Here is a 17468-nt window from a genome sequence, read left to right on the forward strand (position 1 = left end):
ACTGTCGTTGTTGTGCATAAAATAAGATGACTGGGGCAACCAAGATCATGTATAAAACTTCACAAAGCAGCATGAGTTTATGCTTCCAATACACCACTGTAATTCTTAATGTAATTTGTGGGTAAAAACATTGATCCGAGTTGATCCAAGCCCCCTACCGATGGCCTTAAGTCTTTAAAATTGCGTATTTCGATTTTTAAATACATTTATGTGAAAAGTAGAAGCAGAAAATTAAAAGGAGGGTGTCCCTAAACTTTTGATTAACAGTGTACAATCAGTCAGCATTAGACTTGCTAACATGAGCGGTGAGTACTTTGTCTACTCCAGTGATTTAAAAATCTGCAGACTGCGCCCCCCCAGTGGGCCATAGGGGCACTGCTAGGGGCCATGACTGCTTTTTTTACTGCTATCTTTTTACAGTATGCAAACATTTAACCAAGTGCCATTTTAAAAACGACTAATTATTAATAACAGGACATCAAATTTAGGTGGACCTCATTTATGTAATGCTAGCTATGTTTGCAGTTTCAGTGCAAATCAAAGTAAAACGTTTCTTTTTTGATCATATGAAATGTGTCCACTATGAATAAATGGTCACAAAAAGGATTTTTTTTAAAAAGTGCAAAACCTGGGAACAGAACTCTAAAGCACTTTAAGCAAGAGCTCGATAAGGCCTTCTAAACTTTCTATAGCTGAGCAGGTACCTGAATGTGTGTTTAATAGCAATACAGCGTTTAATTAAAACACAGCATGGACTTCTCGATACATTATGGTGGGAGGTACATAAGCCCAGGTGTGCATGTGTGAACTATGTCTTTAGCAGCTTTAAGATAAACCGCAGTTAAATCTGAAATACAGTGACATCTAGTGGCAGATGAGTAACTTGCAAGTGGATTTAAACTGCAGGTGCGCTTTAATTGTTTTTAAATATTGGTTTCATTTGTTAAGGATGCTTTTCAAATGAAATTCTATTCAACTCAATATTTAAAGAGAAATAGGTATTTCAGATTCACACAGGCCTTAATGGTGATACAACACCACAGATGTTAAATACTGTCCTTGATGTAAACATCAGTGTCACAGAGAGAAGTTTGTATTAATATAGCGGTCATTAATGTCAGAGGTGTGACCTACCATGCGATATGGCCATCAGAGAGTACCACTGTTGTGTGTGATCATCTGATGAACAATGAAAGTGGCACAAATAGTCATGAATTCCTTGCAGATGCTAACTTAAGAAAAAAAAAATTGTTGGAGGACATTTTTTCTGAGATTGTCCCTCGAGTTTCCGACTGGGCCACCTCTGCTGCTGGCCAGTCCAGGGTGGAGCCTCCTTCCACAGTCTCTTTCGTCTCTCTTCGATCCGCATCACTCGGTCCAGGCTCAGCATCCACCCCCTCACCTGGCACCATCTCATCCTCTTCTGGGTGTATTGCTTCCTTCTTAAATCTGGAAAGGGAGTCAAACTAAGAAATTCCCAAAGATGGATTTCACTGTCCAGATCAAGGATCCCCTCAGTTTCAAGAAATGCGAACAAATCGTGATAGACATCAAATACACTACGCTACAGATCACGCCAAAAAGGCTCAATTCTTTCATTATGCGCCTGCCAGAGCCCATGAAAATGTTCATGAAGTGGGAGATGGTGTTGTTTCCCCCACCATGATCCATCCTCACTCTGGAAGAAACACCATATGTGCCCACAGCACTGATAAAGCTAACAGGGCCAGAACACAACAAATACTTGGGAAGATATTGATGAATGAGGCCTGATTTTTTCCTCAACTTCTCATGATCTGTATAATGTTGTCATATTTTAAAGCTTAATATTAAAAGTATTTTCAGCAATTAGCACAAAATAAATTCTGTAAAATATCATAAATTTGATTAAACCTCAACTGAACCCATAAATTTTTCTCGTATTGAAAAGCCAGTAATGTCACTAAGGAGAAGGTCCGAAAAGCTTTGAACTAGAAAGATTATAGAAATACTGTTTATCTGCATAATGAATACAACACTCAATTATGTATGGACATAGTTGGAGGTGAAGACGGCTAATTTATACCTAATAACCTGTTGATGTGACACTGAGATGGGTCCAGCCACACGATCATTTCCTATGCGTCACCTCTGAGACGTAGCGTGGCAGCTGCTCTTCAACCAACACACACAGTGCTCTAACTCTTTACCTCTGCACTCGCACACCTTCTGTCCTTAGTTGCACCCCGACAGCCTCTGAATCTCTGATTCATTCATCAAGGACAGAGAAAGGCATGCCAATGCGCTCTGCAGACTGGTGCAAACTTAAGTGCCTGTGGGAAAACAACCATCACAAGAGTTAACAGCTAGTGCTGCAAAGCACATGTGCAGCAAGGGGAGACAGGTTCAGAAAGGTTTTGTTCTTTAATGTATTTCCAGGGCACATATCCACTTAAAATACATTAATATGAACCGAACTATGTATTCATAAGCATAAAGATATATTTAAAAAATTAAACAATCAAAAAAGTGTGAACTGCACCTGGTGTTATTATAAAAGATGTTGGTTGTTAAGAATCAGCAAGTAGCAATCTTGGTGAATAAACTTCCTAAAGTTCTCAGGGACCGCATCATTAATCAAACACTAAAGAGCCATCGCAAAGGCCTTGAGCATCCCTGTCAGTTTAACTGGATCGATAATATGCAAGTGGAAAGTTCATGGACCCTCAACTAATCTGGACTAATCTGCCACATCGGATTTCAGAGAGTTCACTGACTAATAATAATGAATGTAAGAAAGAAGCCAGAAGTCGCTCGAACAGTGACGAAAAGAGCATCAGCATAATTTAGATAATTGGAGACATATTAGTGTGATGAATATAGATTATAGATATCAGTGGAAGTACTAATGAGCTGAATGATGAGTTCATATTAGAGCAATCAAATTTGATCAAACGTGCAATGAAAGGTCATTTTATGATTGATAATGTATGAATGGTTAGGGAAGTTATTTCAGACAAGCACGACTACCGGTTAATCAGTCTGCACCAGAAAAAGGCTTTTGATTTTGTTTCAAGGGAGTATTTGTGCCAAATGATGAAGTGTTTGGGTTTGCCTTTAAAATTCATAGATATGGTGAGTATTACCGCTTGAGATTCACAGAGGGGTTAAACTGGAACGCCCTCTGAGTGCTGCACTCTATATCATAGCCATGAGTCCTTTTCTGCACAAAATCAAGCAGCACATTTGTATTTTCAGGGTTTAATAAATCAGGTAAACAGGTCAAAATCGCAGACGATGTAATGGCCATTATTAAAATCCAGTGCCGATTTAATGCGGTAAACGACCATTTAGAAAAGCATGAAGAGGCCGCTGGGGTGAAAGTAAATCCAGATAAGACTGTGTGGATAAGGAATGTGGCTGGGTGGAAATAACGAACCTCATATGAGTATAAACACGAAGGAAGAGATGAAAATTGAAGGACTCTTGATTACAAGCAATAACTGTACTGAGCATAACTGGAACAATAAAGAGGAAGAGACCAAAGGAACAATGGAAAGTATCAAATTATAAAACCAAGATCCAAATTATTAAAATGATTGTTTTGTGAAAATTGTTGTTTTTAATCCTATTTTCCATCCCAGTGAGAAATGCATTATGAGACTGAACAGGATGTGTGCACTTTATTTGGAGCACTTCCATCACTAAAGTCACTAAAAGGGAAATTTTATTTCAATCTAAAAATTTATTGGGTCTCAGCGCAAAAGACATTGGTTAAAACTAAAAATGGCTTATTGTAAAATGACAGCACAGGCAATAAAGAGAGGTGCAGTGCGCCTGGGTGACATTAGAAGTTGGGGGGGAAATATACTTAAAACTAATGTACAGCGACTTTATTTCCAAATATGAAAAGCTGTAGATTGACTGGTGGAATATTTCTAGTAGGAAGATTCAGAACATTTATAACAAACAAATCTATGGAGACCTCTATCAGTATAAACATCTATATATACTGGAAACATCTCTGAGAACATGAGAGGCACGGCGTGGCTAGTAAATGTGGGGAGATCAGCTGTACAACGTTGTTAAGCTGAGTTGCTACGTCACCATAAAAATACGTCCAGCTACTGATTGTGGAAAAGCCTGAAAGCACTTGGTGTAAAGTTCAATATAAACATTAAGACTATAATTTTATGAAAATCTGTCAGGAAAGATTTTTATTGGTTCATTGTTTGTGTTACTAATGATGAAATGTGGAAAACAAGATGTAAAATGATAATCCAACAGACTCAAATTCCGGCGAAAATCCGACTCAAAAAACGGCGAACCATGGAAAGAAGACACATCAAAATATCGCTGCACTCTGGATTTATTGTTCTCTCTTCTAAATCAATAGTATGTTTATTACTGTGTTTCAGACAGACTTGTTGTACTGTGTGTGTGTGTAAGTTGGTTCTTATGTAATTTTGTATTGATTGTTTGATTTTATGATTTGAAATCTTTAATAAAGTCTATTTTAAAAAGTAATTTGGTGACGAAGAAGAACTTATAAAGCAAAGGTTTCTGGAATGAACAGCTTTGTTATCATATATTCACTGTTAAACGACAAAAGTTCAAAAATTCATGAAAGGACCACAATATACAGCGACGGACGAGCAAACGTTCTTCTCATCCAGCGGTCCAAGGTTTCTTGGCAGCAATACTTTACTATAATAGAGCTAAATACTTATGTCAATTATTATTAATAATAACTTACCAAATTTTCTGAGAAATTGTCTATTTTATCAGATTCTATGTTGGCCACCACTTTATAAAAGCAATAAGCTACTTTTTCCATCTGTTGCTGTGATTTCATCACAGGGAAGGGAGTTTCAGTGACTCCGCGTCACGCGTCAAGTCGGTTATTGCTTTATTATACGAGCACAGAGCTGAAGGCGTTTTATGTCCTTATTCCCAAAATAGAGCCAAATCTCAAATGGCTCCCTACTCCCTGCCTAGTGCACTATGAATAAAACACTGCCTACTCACCCAAACAGCGTGGAACATGTCTATATAATAATCATTACTCCTCACCATTTGCTGGGCTTTTGGCCTCGTTGAAGTATTTGGCAGCAACGCTGGTGAATCTATCCGCAGCCTGCGCACTCAGTCTGAAGGCTTCGCTGCACGGTTTCCCTTCTGCATGACGGGTCAGTAAAATATGCAGTGATGTGATTGTCCTAAACAAACCACAGTCCAGAAAGCACAGCTGAAGAACTGAAACATTTCCGTTGAGGTCATTCCACACCATTCAAGGCCTGACAGGTCACGTCTTGGACTTCCATTAAGAAACTCAGGAACAACAACAAAAAAAAACAAAACATTTATTTGAGGCAGCCATGAAAAATGTCATTAAACAGTCAAATAAAATAAAATACATATCATTCTCATTGTTGTATTTATATCAGGTAGATATTTCAGCTCAGGTCAGTCAGTCTGTAAACAGTTAAACTAGATGTTCAGGTGTAATTTAGAACCTGCTGGAGCAACTTTAACAAACCATAAACGCTCTGGTGAACAGCTCTGGGGCAAATCTGCACGGTTCATGAATTAAACTGGGCGGTTTCACTGATCAGATTTCATGGAAACACATGACCTACCAGGTTTCATCTGAGAAGAGCTGGAGAGGAGTGTGACGTCACACCGCTTAACTATTTTCCCCGTTATATCCAATACAGGCCTGCTGACCGCCAGAGGGCGCCCGCGAGCGAGTCCTCAATGAATGGGAGCGTACAAGCAAACAGGGTGGACCCAAATAAGTTGTCTAACAGTCATGAAATGCTAAGCTGACACTCACGGACCACCGGAACTGCCCAAAGGAGGGGGGCTTCTGCTCTGTGTACGATAATCTTACCTACGAAAGAGAACAAATGGTTCTGGACAGAATGTTGTCCCGATAAGAGGAGCAAGTTGTTTGTGCAAAACTGCCAAGGACAGTAGCTATGCTTGCTGCAAAGTCTGCTTAGAGCAGAGTTGGAGCAGAGTTAACCCTTTCAACGGCTAAAGGCGAACAGTTAAAATAGTTTCTAATCACTCGCCCGGAACGTTTCTTTAATGTTAGATAGTAGAAGAATTTATCTGCTGTTTAGTAAAATATAAAATTAGTAAAATATTTCTCCTTTTCTACAGTAAACGGGTTTCGGGCAGCAGGAGGCGGGCTTTACTGCATGATTGATGGGCGAGCAGAGCAGCTCATTGGCTGTTCGCCTACTGACGTCATGGACCTACCCGACAACTCCAATAGCTCGAGTTTAAAAGCTCTTAAAAATATAACAGCGGTGTTAAAATGTTTTATGCTGTTGTTTATGCTGTTCTGTGTTCAGGAAACCAATGTATTGCTTCATATTAAAATGTTGCAGCGTTTATAAACTATGATTTTTCTCAAATGCGCCATCTCAACCCATTCGTTTTTGACTCGCTCGGGAGCGCCCTCTAGCGCCCGAACAACGGGATAGCATTTTGTTATTTATCATGTTTCTAATAGCTGGTAATACAGACTTAAAAAAAAATCTCCGTTCACATTAAATGTTCTTAACTAACGGCTCTCAACACCTACAAACTCTGCAGCACGTTTTCAAACAGAACTCATGTTTTTCTAGGTGTCATACTAAGAGCTACCGCTGTCATGGGGTTTAGGTTAGCCATCCCATATACACGACTACTGAAACGGAAAGTGCCGAAGTACTGCAGGGTATGCCGCACTCTTACGTTATTCCGCCAAGAAATCTAGTTCCTCTAGCGCAGTGCTTCTCAGCGCCGGTTCTGGAGACCCACTGCCCTGAATTTTATAGTGCGCTGCCTTCTCTCAACATCATCCAACAAATCAGCTTATTAACAACCCATTATTGGGTTAAAGTGAGTGTGTTAAAGCAGGAAAACCACTAAAATGTGTAGGGCAGGACCAGGGCTGACAAACGCTGCTTTAGAGCGCGTCATCGTTGCCGAGCAACCATGGACCGTTTGAATGAGGACACGACCGTTCAGTCGCTCCTCAGTGTATAGTGCGGTCATTTTCATGGACTTACTCATAATATCAGGTTAGAACTGTTTAACACAAAAACCTTCATTTTAAAAGTACTTTTTGGTTACCAAAGCACCACCGCGACGACAATGCTAATTTTCATAACCGTCTGAACGCGATTTACACTCATTTTAGCACCAGGCTAACGCCCCTCCTCACACGCTGGGGCTCAATCCCAAACGGCTCTTGCGTTCCTACATAGTGCCCTAGGTAGGAAATTGATTACTGGCTCCTACATCCCAATAGTTCAAAATATGGCTCAAAACGAGGTCATCTGAGACAGACATATCCATACTGTACAAGCTGCGCATTAATCAGCTTCAGAAGCTCAAAATTCAAAACTTTCAAAGCGCACTATCCAGGGAGTGCGGAGCCATTTGGGATCCAGCCTGAATTTGACGCTAGTTAAGGCAGATCTGACTGAAACACTGACATTTGAAGCGTGCAAGCCATTCAAATGACATTCCTTCAACTTTTACATTGCCGTTTCACACCGAATCACGCCGTAGCGTCAGCTAAGCAACGTTAACGTTAATGTAATTCAAGCCTGTGGGATTAATGACGGAGTCGTTTATCATGTTTACTAACCTTTAGCCTGTTAGCTGATCTAGCTGACCAGTCAAGCTCTAGGTAACGTTAAGAGAATAAGCCGTCAGCCATCAGTTTAAACAGAAACGCGTGCTTACCTCGTCAGTACACTCGGACGTCCAGGCGAGCGGCATTAGAGTCAGAGATTAATATTAATCCACTAACAGCACAAGGAGTTTAGTGACGTGGCGCAGTAATACAGACCTCAGTTGCTGTGAAGCGGTCATTGATTTCCCCAGCCAATCAGACTTAAGACCGGTACTATACACTGTCTGGGTTTTGAGGCCGATGCTGTTGTCTTTTTCATTCAACCATGAACTGTTTCGTGTTTCATACTAATTAACATGTCCTAAAATTATGCAGCTTTTAAGCTTAAAAACAGTGACCCGGGTAATTTGAAATATGTAATATTAAGTTAACTTGTAATTCATATTTTAAACTTGTTAACTTAATATCACATGTGATAGAAATGAGCGAGTTCTCAACAGAAAATAAATAGGGAGCATTTTTTAATTCTGGGTTTATACTAACATTCACAGCATTTAGCAGACCGTCTTATCTAGAGTTCCTGTTCACGAGGTCCAATGCTTGAAAGACTCTTAAGGCCCAGTGATTTTATTTGAACATTTATTTTGACAGTTTTATATTACACGTTTAAAAACAGAGAACATTGCCTCCCTCTAGTGGCGACAATTCGAACTGCACACTCAAACTCATGACGTGTGAAAGGACACAGGCCCTAATTGTTTTCTTCATGAATATATTATAGATCATATATATCATACACAAGCAAGATAAGTTATGAGAAGATGAGATAAGATATGAGTGACAAACCAATATGGGGAATTTAGCTTCAAAATACTAACTGAAAAAAACATTTTGTCCCCTAATTTGAGGAAGGGGTGGAGTAGAGTGCAAGGTGGGGTCAACTGGTAGACAAAATATTGCATTTTTATACACTTTTATACATTCTTTTACATTGTTTTCTTCTGTACTGGTGACAGGATATGAGAAACTACATGTGATGAATGGGGAACCAGCCCAGGACCTGGAGCTCTACCTTCCCTGCAGACATTAGCGAATCCCACTTGATCCAATTACTCCGTTCAGACGTCTTTGATCAGCTGAATGAATTGTGTTAGATTTAGGTTGGAGGTGAAACCTTTCAGCATCAAGCTCATGGTAAACTGTGAAGAAAGTCTGGAGAAGATTTCCAGCCAGACTGCACTAAGGTTACTGTAAAGCAGGGCTTCCCAATCCCAGTCCTGGCAACTCAGCATGCATATTTTTGTGCCTTGTCTAATCGAGCACAGCTGATTCAACTCGTCCACTGGTTAACAAGCGCCTCATTCAGTGTGTAGAAAAGGGAAAATGCAGAAGTGCAGATCCCAGGGTCACCAGGACTGGGAAAGGGACGCCCTGCTGGAAAGCACAGAGGTAGAAACTGGATGGTCACGTGAACTCAGAAGTGTAAACCTGCAGACTTCTGTAATCAAATCATGTGAAACACAGCACTCATAAGTAATTTGTGGGCTGAAGAGTTATTAAAGTTATTCCTCAGAACTAAACAGCTCCTTCAGCGTTTGGCAATTTTGTTGATCCAACATAATTTACTTCAATTGGCTAAACTTAATCTGCTCTCATTTCCTCATTAGGGCTCAGGGGACTTGATTTAACAGTGCTGACTTAACTCGTTTTACTCATGCAGGTCCAATTTATTTGACCAAAGTTGTTATAAAATAATAGAGTTCAGTTCCCAGGAATTATTATTGTTTGTGAACAATCAGTAGACAGACACTACAGCCTTGGTAGGATCATAACACAGACAGAGTTGCTGCAAAATATATTTTTTAAATAGACACACACACACACACACACACACACACACACACACACACACACGCACACACACACACACACACAGAGCAATCCACTGCTTTCAGCTGTTAAACTACGTTAATCCTGACTATAAGAATGAAATTCCTCACTCTGAAAGGTGCCACATCTGTGAACCCAGCTATGTCCAGTTCCCTTAAGGTGGAAGGTTTTATTTAAGTGTAAGATACTTATGAGTATTAAAGGAACAATATGTGATATGTTTACTGTTGTAAATCACACAAGGACCATGATGTGTCATCAGACATTAGGGAAACATGCTACATTGTAATAGTGGCTTCTCCGACAGCAGCCCTGCAGCAAGTATGATCTTCTCGGAAATTTCCATTGCAGAGCGGAAATTCTGCTTGTGTTTGTGATCCTGCCCACTGCCCATTTCCCAGCACTATTTTGACGCCCCAGGTTGCCAGATACTAAACAAACTGGCTATCAAACAGCATCCTGCCACCATGGAAGTGAGCAAATGAAACAGAGATAATATCAGGTTCTACACAAGCTAAAAAGCCTTGGGATCTCTCTAAAGAGCTCCATGATCAGAGATGTAGTAAAATGCATGTAATTATGGGTGATGCATTTGAAAGACAGAGATAACTTAGAGCCCAGAAAGATGGATGCCTAGTTGGCTGAATTTCTCCTGAACTGGTAAGCACTGAGCTTCAGCTAAGATTAGCTAACCTTCACTAATTTATCAGGCTGACCAGGGACAGTGAATCTGTAAAAACTTTGCAGACATATTCATAAACCGATAAACTTACAGGGTAGGACTCATCATCACTTGCCATGTCAAAGTTTAAAGTTGAGCTTTTCTCGAGCTTGTTGGTATAGTTTCAGTAGCTTTAACCTGGCAACCCATGTGAGCTTCAAGCCTCGGGAGGAGGTGGTGGGTGAACAGAACTCTCTCCAGTATTTTGAATTTGTACGGAGCCCCACTGGAGACATCCTGTATAAATGAAAATAATGCGTGGCCACAACTTAGTAAGGCATGGGAACGATATAATTAAGTCTTGGCCACGACTTAGTAGAGCGTGGGAACACGATCCTAATGCGTGGCCATGACTTAGTAAGCCGTGATCTCATTCTCATGCCTTACTATGTCATGACCATGACTTAATCATCTCATTCCCATGCTTTATTAAGTTGTGGCCACACATTAGGATCTCATTCCCACACGTTAATAAGCCATGCATTATTTTTATTTATACAGGATTTCATCAGCGGGGCTCTGTAAATTTGAACTGCGGTACCTATTTAAACACTTTCTGTCAGTATTACATGTTGTTCCTTTAGGTAAGAGAGAAGAGGAACATTCTCTGTTTTCAGTTCTATTCAGTACCAAGCATTTTTACATACAGTCTATTTTTTCTGTTCTGATATGAGAAGAACATCAGTGATTTGTTAGTGGTGACGTTTTCTATTTAGTCCTCCATCTGAAACTGATCTGGATGTGAAGTGATAAAGCAGGATGGAGATGGTGGCCAGGACCACCAGAGCGGAGAGCACCAATCGGACCACAAGCTCAACTGAGCCACAGCAGTGGACACTGGACAAGCCTGATGAAGAAAAAAAACAAAGAATCTGTGTGTTTTGAAGGGACAACTCCAAAATGTGTGATCATAGACATCAATATTCAGATTTCTAAGTTTAAAAGCTGCCTAGAACTCGTTCAGGTAGACATATCTTCAACAGAATAATGTGTGATGGTCATTCACAGGTCAAAAACTGGATTATATATTAAAACAAAGGCTCCTCAGAACTGTCAAACAACAAAAGCAGCGCTGCCATATAACACAACACAGTGCGATGGTTAAATATAAATACACACACACACACACACACACACACACACACACACACACACACATATATATATATATAAAAATTGACTGCTGTCTCAAGGTTGAAAGTTTCTAGTACGTTGCTGCTCTGAAGGACTGAAGGGCTTATCATTCCAGCTTCTGCTACTTCCTGGATGGACAATTGCAATGCCTTGTTTTTCTGATTTGGCTTTACTCGTTTTACTTTTGTCAAATTAATTGGCAAAACATGTAAAATTATTAAAAATGTAAAACTAATGAGATATACCTTAGAAGTACTAAGAAAAACCTCAAGTTGTTAGTATTGACATAAACCTTTAAAACTGTGCTAATGTGCTACTTATTTAATTACGGATAATTATTGGCTTTTTCCAGGAATTTGCATGTAATTAAGAAAAAAAAACAGAAAAGTACTATATAAATTATACAGTATTGTTTCTGTACAACATGTAAGAAATAAATGTAATTTGTCAGTATTGGTAGAATCCTTAAAATAACAGTTGGCCAGGTAATTTACAGAGGTCCATAATTTTAGAGTCTTGTATACAATTAAAACAAAAATAGAAAATTAACTTAAAAATTTAAGTGTTATTTCCTGTAAAATTAGGGCCTTTTTTACAATGTGTTGGATCATATTCCTCAATAAATAAATGACCAAGTCAATATTTTTGAGTCATTTATTTAATTTGGGTATCTTCTTTCAGGACTTGTGTGAAAATCTGGTGAATTTTGAGATCAAATTCATACAAATATAGAAAATTCTAAAGGGTTCACAAACTTTCAAGCACCCCTGTAGATTCCTCTATTACAGTTACTGACTTAATAAGCATTATGTTACTTGCATTACTTATATGTCTCTAACAGAGCAATTTTAATCGCTTCTGTAGTTTCTTGGTTTTGAGACCGATTCATAATCTGAACCATCTCTGATTATAAAGCCTTTCATTTAGTAACAAACAAGATGCAAAATCAAAATAATGATTTTAATCTACCTGTGCTGTTATAGCAGAGTTCTGTAATGTTGAGCTGGGTTGTCTGATTACTAACTGGATTAGCAGCTACACAGGTGTAAGCACAACAGTCTGGGTTGGTTTTATTCAGAGGAAGATAAAGATGTTCACTGGAATCTGAGCTGCTGATGCTGGAGATTCTCTCTTTCTCTTCATACCAGGACAAACTCACATCCTTCCCGTTCTCCACAGAGCACAGAGGAGAGCACGACTCTCTGAGACTCACTGAGCGCTTTTCAGCTTGATTTCTTATGACTGGCTTTGATACTGGAGCTATAAAATACAGAATAAAACATTAAAGCAGATAAAAATAGCACTGGAAAAGTTACACACAGAAATATAACCACAAACACTGCCAATAATACTCTTAACTACTAACAGTACAAAAAACAACAACAGCACAAAATGTCAGAAAAATGGAAGACCCCCAAACAGACCACTGAGGTTTAAGGGATGAAAAAAATCAACTTTCCCAAGTTGGAAGATTAATACTGTTTTACAGTCTGAACCCAGTTCTGCTAATTCATCTTCTACCTCAGTCTATAGACAACAATGTAATATTTTCTCACCATAGACATCAACACTGAAACTCCAGACTGAGGATATTCCAGTAATGATGTGCAGTTTATAAACTCCAGAATCTTCTCTGCTGATGTTCCTGATGGTTAAAGATCCACTGGTTCTGTTCAGCTGCAGTCTGTCTCTGAATCTCTCACTGTAATAGTCTGTAATAATCTCTCCTCTAATGATCTGACTGTTCACTATCTTTATATCTGCGTTCTCAGATCTATAAAACCCCAGTATCTGAGCATCACTCTGAACTCCAGTTAATCCAGTATGGATGGTCACAGTGTTTCCCTCCAGCTCCTGCAGTCTGACAACCTCTTCTCCAGCTGAGCACAGCAGACCTGAAACAGTGTAAGTAGACAATATTAGTCTAAACATTCACATACAGAAGATATTTACTATCAGTTCATTTCATATTAACCTCTTAAAGTCCAAAAAGTGCATATGAAGGCCTACACTTCAACTTCTCACTCTTCTTATTACATTACCTGGTAATTTCACAGCAACTACTAAACCTTTTCATGGAAATGACTGAATAATATGCCTTAAGATAAACCCTTAGACGTCTAGAGTTGCTGTCATTTTTGACTGTTTAATGTAATTACACAATAACATGCTTAACTAGTTAGTTAGTGACTCTTTACATTCAGTTTGCATTTGCTGTGACAGGATTGAGTCTGTATTTATGACTTTCCTTAAGTTAAACAATGAGAAATACGTAAAGGAAGTTTGTTTTCTTTCCAAATGATTTTCTGTGCAGATTGTAATAAAATATCTCCTATTTACAAAAACATAGATATGAAGGCAAAGTTTAAAATCTGTGCTTTGACCAATTTATTCTGCTTCTTTAAATGTGCTAATACAAAAAAGCAGACTCACTTTGCTGTGCTTTAAGCTTTAGCTCAGTTATATCTGCTTTTCTCACATCTCCGTAGGAAACTTATTGGGAAAGAAGAAAGATATCTTGTAAAATGTCTCTCAATGTTTGGCGTGTTATGAGGCTGAAGTCAGCTTCTCATTTGCCAGCTTCTACTTAGTTCATATTCAAAACATTTTAGCGACAGTTTCTCGTTGCAGATTAAACGTATCAGGCAACGAGCTGCAGTGTTTATAAATGCAATTCATGTCCAAATTAGCAAGACTCTTTTAAAGTCTTTGTCGTTTTGTTAGCTTCTAGCTAGGTGAGACTGTTGTCTGTGTTGCTATGGTGAGCAGTCTGTGCACCATTCTTTAGGGTTATGGGGTGATCTAGTAGTTATATATTTAAAGATATAACTTATATATTATATAACTTTCATAACTTTAAGTTAATGTAATTATATTTTTCAGTAATTCTGGACAGTTTCTGTTGGTTCATTAATCACGAAACATTCACACAGTTTAAAGAGCAGCTGATATTTATAAAACAGAGCACAAATTTAAAAAGGAGATTTTGATGGGACAGTAATCTGCAATGCTTTTCACCTTTGCTCACACTTTAACTAAACATTATACCTGCACCCCAGTTACTCTGAAGGGTCACTGACCACAGAGCCCACAAAGGAAATGGGCAGCACTGCAGCACAAAGAGACTCTAAACACACTTTGTTCCTACAGTCACACTTTGTGATGTCTAATGTCTAATACAATCCAACAGTGCAGTGTTTATAGAGCCAATAGCTTCTGAATTTTAGATTTGTTTTAGTTTATGGCTTTATTTAGTTTAGTTACTGGCATATATTCCATAATGAGAGTCATTCCTTATATGTTTCAAAATCCATGTCTGGCTCAAATGGAGAATACAAGAGAAATACTCATTTTTGATGACTGGGATTTTTTTAGTTAAATCAATAAAGCTGCTACTGTTCAATACAATATGGGTACATATAGAGCAGTTAAGGACAAATCACTCTCACTGCTTTATAAGCATCAGTTTAAACTCAATTTGTTAGTATTGCCCAATGATAAAGCATTTGCTTCTGAGGAATCTTCTTTCAGTTAGTAATTACCTCTGATCAGTTAGTTCCTCTCACTTTGGAGATTTAGCATTTTATTTTAGGCCAGATGGAACCCAAAAAAGATGCTGGATGAATTAAGGTTCCGCTGTAGTTCTTTATGGAACTTGTTTGGACCTGATATGATTTTACACTGTTTTCAGCTCGGCTACTTCTACTACTACATGAGATATTATTCCATTGACATCAGTACACTTCAGAATGACTCTATGTTGCTCTATCAGTCTCTGGATATTAGAAAAGATGCTCACCTGTGGTGTAGATGATTAAACAGATGAAGGCTCTCCTGCTGGAATCCATTCTTTAAGCATGTTGTGGAGTTTCTGTGGTGTTCAGCTCTCACTGTGATCTCACTCAGCAGAGGCGAATGATACAGACTCTCATCTTCTGTCACTGTTCAGTAAGGAAGTGACTTTACTCTGTGTGTTAAGAGCTCCGCAGCTTCTGAGATGTAAATAAATGTCTCAGGTGGACCTGAAGCTGTTATTAGCTGTAAACAAATGTGTTATTGATGCAAAGCACCCTGGGCACCAGATGATCAGCTGTGGCTGATCCACATGTACCACTGTAACACACACTAACATGCTACTATGTCAATGCTGAGAATGATGCACCACCCAAATAACACCAGCTTTGTGGTGGACCTGTAGGGTCCCTTGAAGAACAGGGTCAGAAGGGGCTAACAAAGTATACAGAGAAACAGTTTGTACAGTTAAAAGGAAATAAATTAACTTTTGATGTTCATTTTTTCTGTCTTCTTTCTCTGTTAGTAATTAGTAAGGGTGTAACAACTTCAATGACTTGACGAAGTGGTAATTGATCAGCAGATGGCGCTATTTCTATTTGTGCAGATATTTAAGAGTTCACATTCACTGGATGCCCACCATAAAAGTTCTCCTTAAAAATGCTGTAGTAAATGCTTTTATAATTAACATATACTATTAATACAGCTTTATTTAACTGGTGATTTGTGCCTCTTCAATTACCTTTTGTTTTACAACAGAACATGTGCTGTCTGAATATTTTGTACATGTCAACCTATTTTTTGGCTCTTAAATATTAATTTATTTAACCTCTTGGCACAGGCCTACATCGCTTACAAAGAGTTTCCAAACATAAATGCCAATAATAATATGACAAAGTCTATAGCCAACCCAAGTGAGCAAAAAGAAAATATGAAAGAAACCAAACTATCATTAGTTCACAATAATCAATAAAAGGTAATGTTAAGCCTATGCTCAGTAGAAATTCATAATAATAACCGAATGAAGTTATCAAATTCAGAGCATTTTTAATGTCTATGAAGGTTTTTGCATGTTTAACATGGTAACCTGTTAATGTCTCCAGGTATCATGTTATTTAAGTCATCTGAGCAATGTTGCTGTGTATATATACAGTATCTGACAAAAGTGAGTACTCACCTTACATTTCTGCAAATATTTTACTATATCTTTATATCTCATGAAACTTGAATATAACAAAGTAGTCAGTGTACAGTTTGTATAGCAGTGCAGATTCACTGTCCTCTGAAAATATACACCACAAAAATGGCCTAGGTTATAAGAAAATTGCTAACACCCTGAGACTGAGCACAGTGACCAAGGTCATACAGAGCTTTTCCAGAACAGGTTCCACTCGGACAGGTTCCACTCGGCCTCCGCAGGGTCGACCAAAAAAGTTGAGTCCACATGTTCAGTATCATACCCAGAGAATGGCCTCAAAAAATAGATGCATGAGTGCTGCCAGCATTGCTGCAGAGGTTGAGTGGGAGGTCAGCCTGTCACTGCTCAGACCATACGCCGCATAATGCATTAACTCCATCTGCATGGCTGTCGTCCCAGAAAGAAGCCTCTTCTGAAGCTGACACACAAAAAAGTCTGGAAACAGTTTGCTGAAGACAAGCAGTCCAAGAACATGGGTTACTGGAACTATGTCCTGTGTCCAAGATAAACTTGTTTGGCTTAGACGGAGTCCAACATGTGTGGTGGCGCCCTGGTGAGGAGTACCAAGACAACTGTTTCTTGCCTACAGTCAAGGATGGTGGTGGTAGTATCATGGTCTGGAACTGAGGACCTTTGGTTCATTGAGGGAAACATGAATTCCAACATTCATCATGGAGGAGTGGAAGAGGATTCCAGTAGCAACCTCTGCAACCTTTTATCAGCTCCACTTACTATATAGGTGCACTTCAGTTCTTCAGTGGTCAGGACCCCCATGGACCCTCACAGAGCTGGCACTATTTGGGTGGTGGATCATTCTCAGCACTGCAGTAACACTGACTTGGTGGTGGTGTGTTAGTGTGTGTTGTGCTGGTATGAGTGGGTCAGACACTGAGGCAGTGCTGCTGGAGTTTTTAAACACTGTGTCCACTCTATTAGACACTCCTACCTTGTCAGTCCACGTTGTAGATGTAAAGTCAGAGACGATAGCTCATTTGCTGCTGCACAGTTTGTGTTGGTCATCTTCTAGTCCTACATCAGTGGTCACAGAACAATGCCCACATACACTGTTGACTGGATATCAAAAGGCAAAACCTGGATGTACAGCAGCGCCATGTAGG

General features: G+C 39.0%; 1 long non-coding RNA gene across 3 annotated transcripts; it reads right to left on the bottom strand.

Moving 5' to 3' along the window:
* Positions 1-1145: 1145 nt before the first annotated feature.
* LOC119262075 lies at positions 1146-7836 on the bottom strand. 3 transcript variants are annotated; one of them, XR_005129402.1, is made up of 4 exons: positions 7726-7836; positions 5053-5198; positions 2066-2312; positions 1146-1449 (listed from the first exon to the last, which is right to left on the bottom strand). It is a non-coding gene; the product is annotated as an uncharacterized LOC119262075 (long non-coding RNA). The 3 variants fall into 3 exon arrangements; XR_005129401.1 differs by having other exon boundaries at positions 5053-5296; XR_005129400.1 differs by having other exon boundaries at positions 5053-5310.
* Between the last annotated feature and the right edge of the window lie 9632 nt (positions 7837-17468).

The sequence above is a fragment of the Pygocentrus nattereri genome, chromosome 22 (assembly GCF_015220715.1).
Source record: "Pygocentrus nattereri isolate fPygNat1 chromosome 22, fPygNat1.pri, whole genome shotgun sequence".
Taxonomy (NCBI): Eukaryota; Metazoa; Chordata; class Actinopteri; order Characiformes; family Serrasalmidae; genus Pygocentrus; species Pygocentrus nattereri.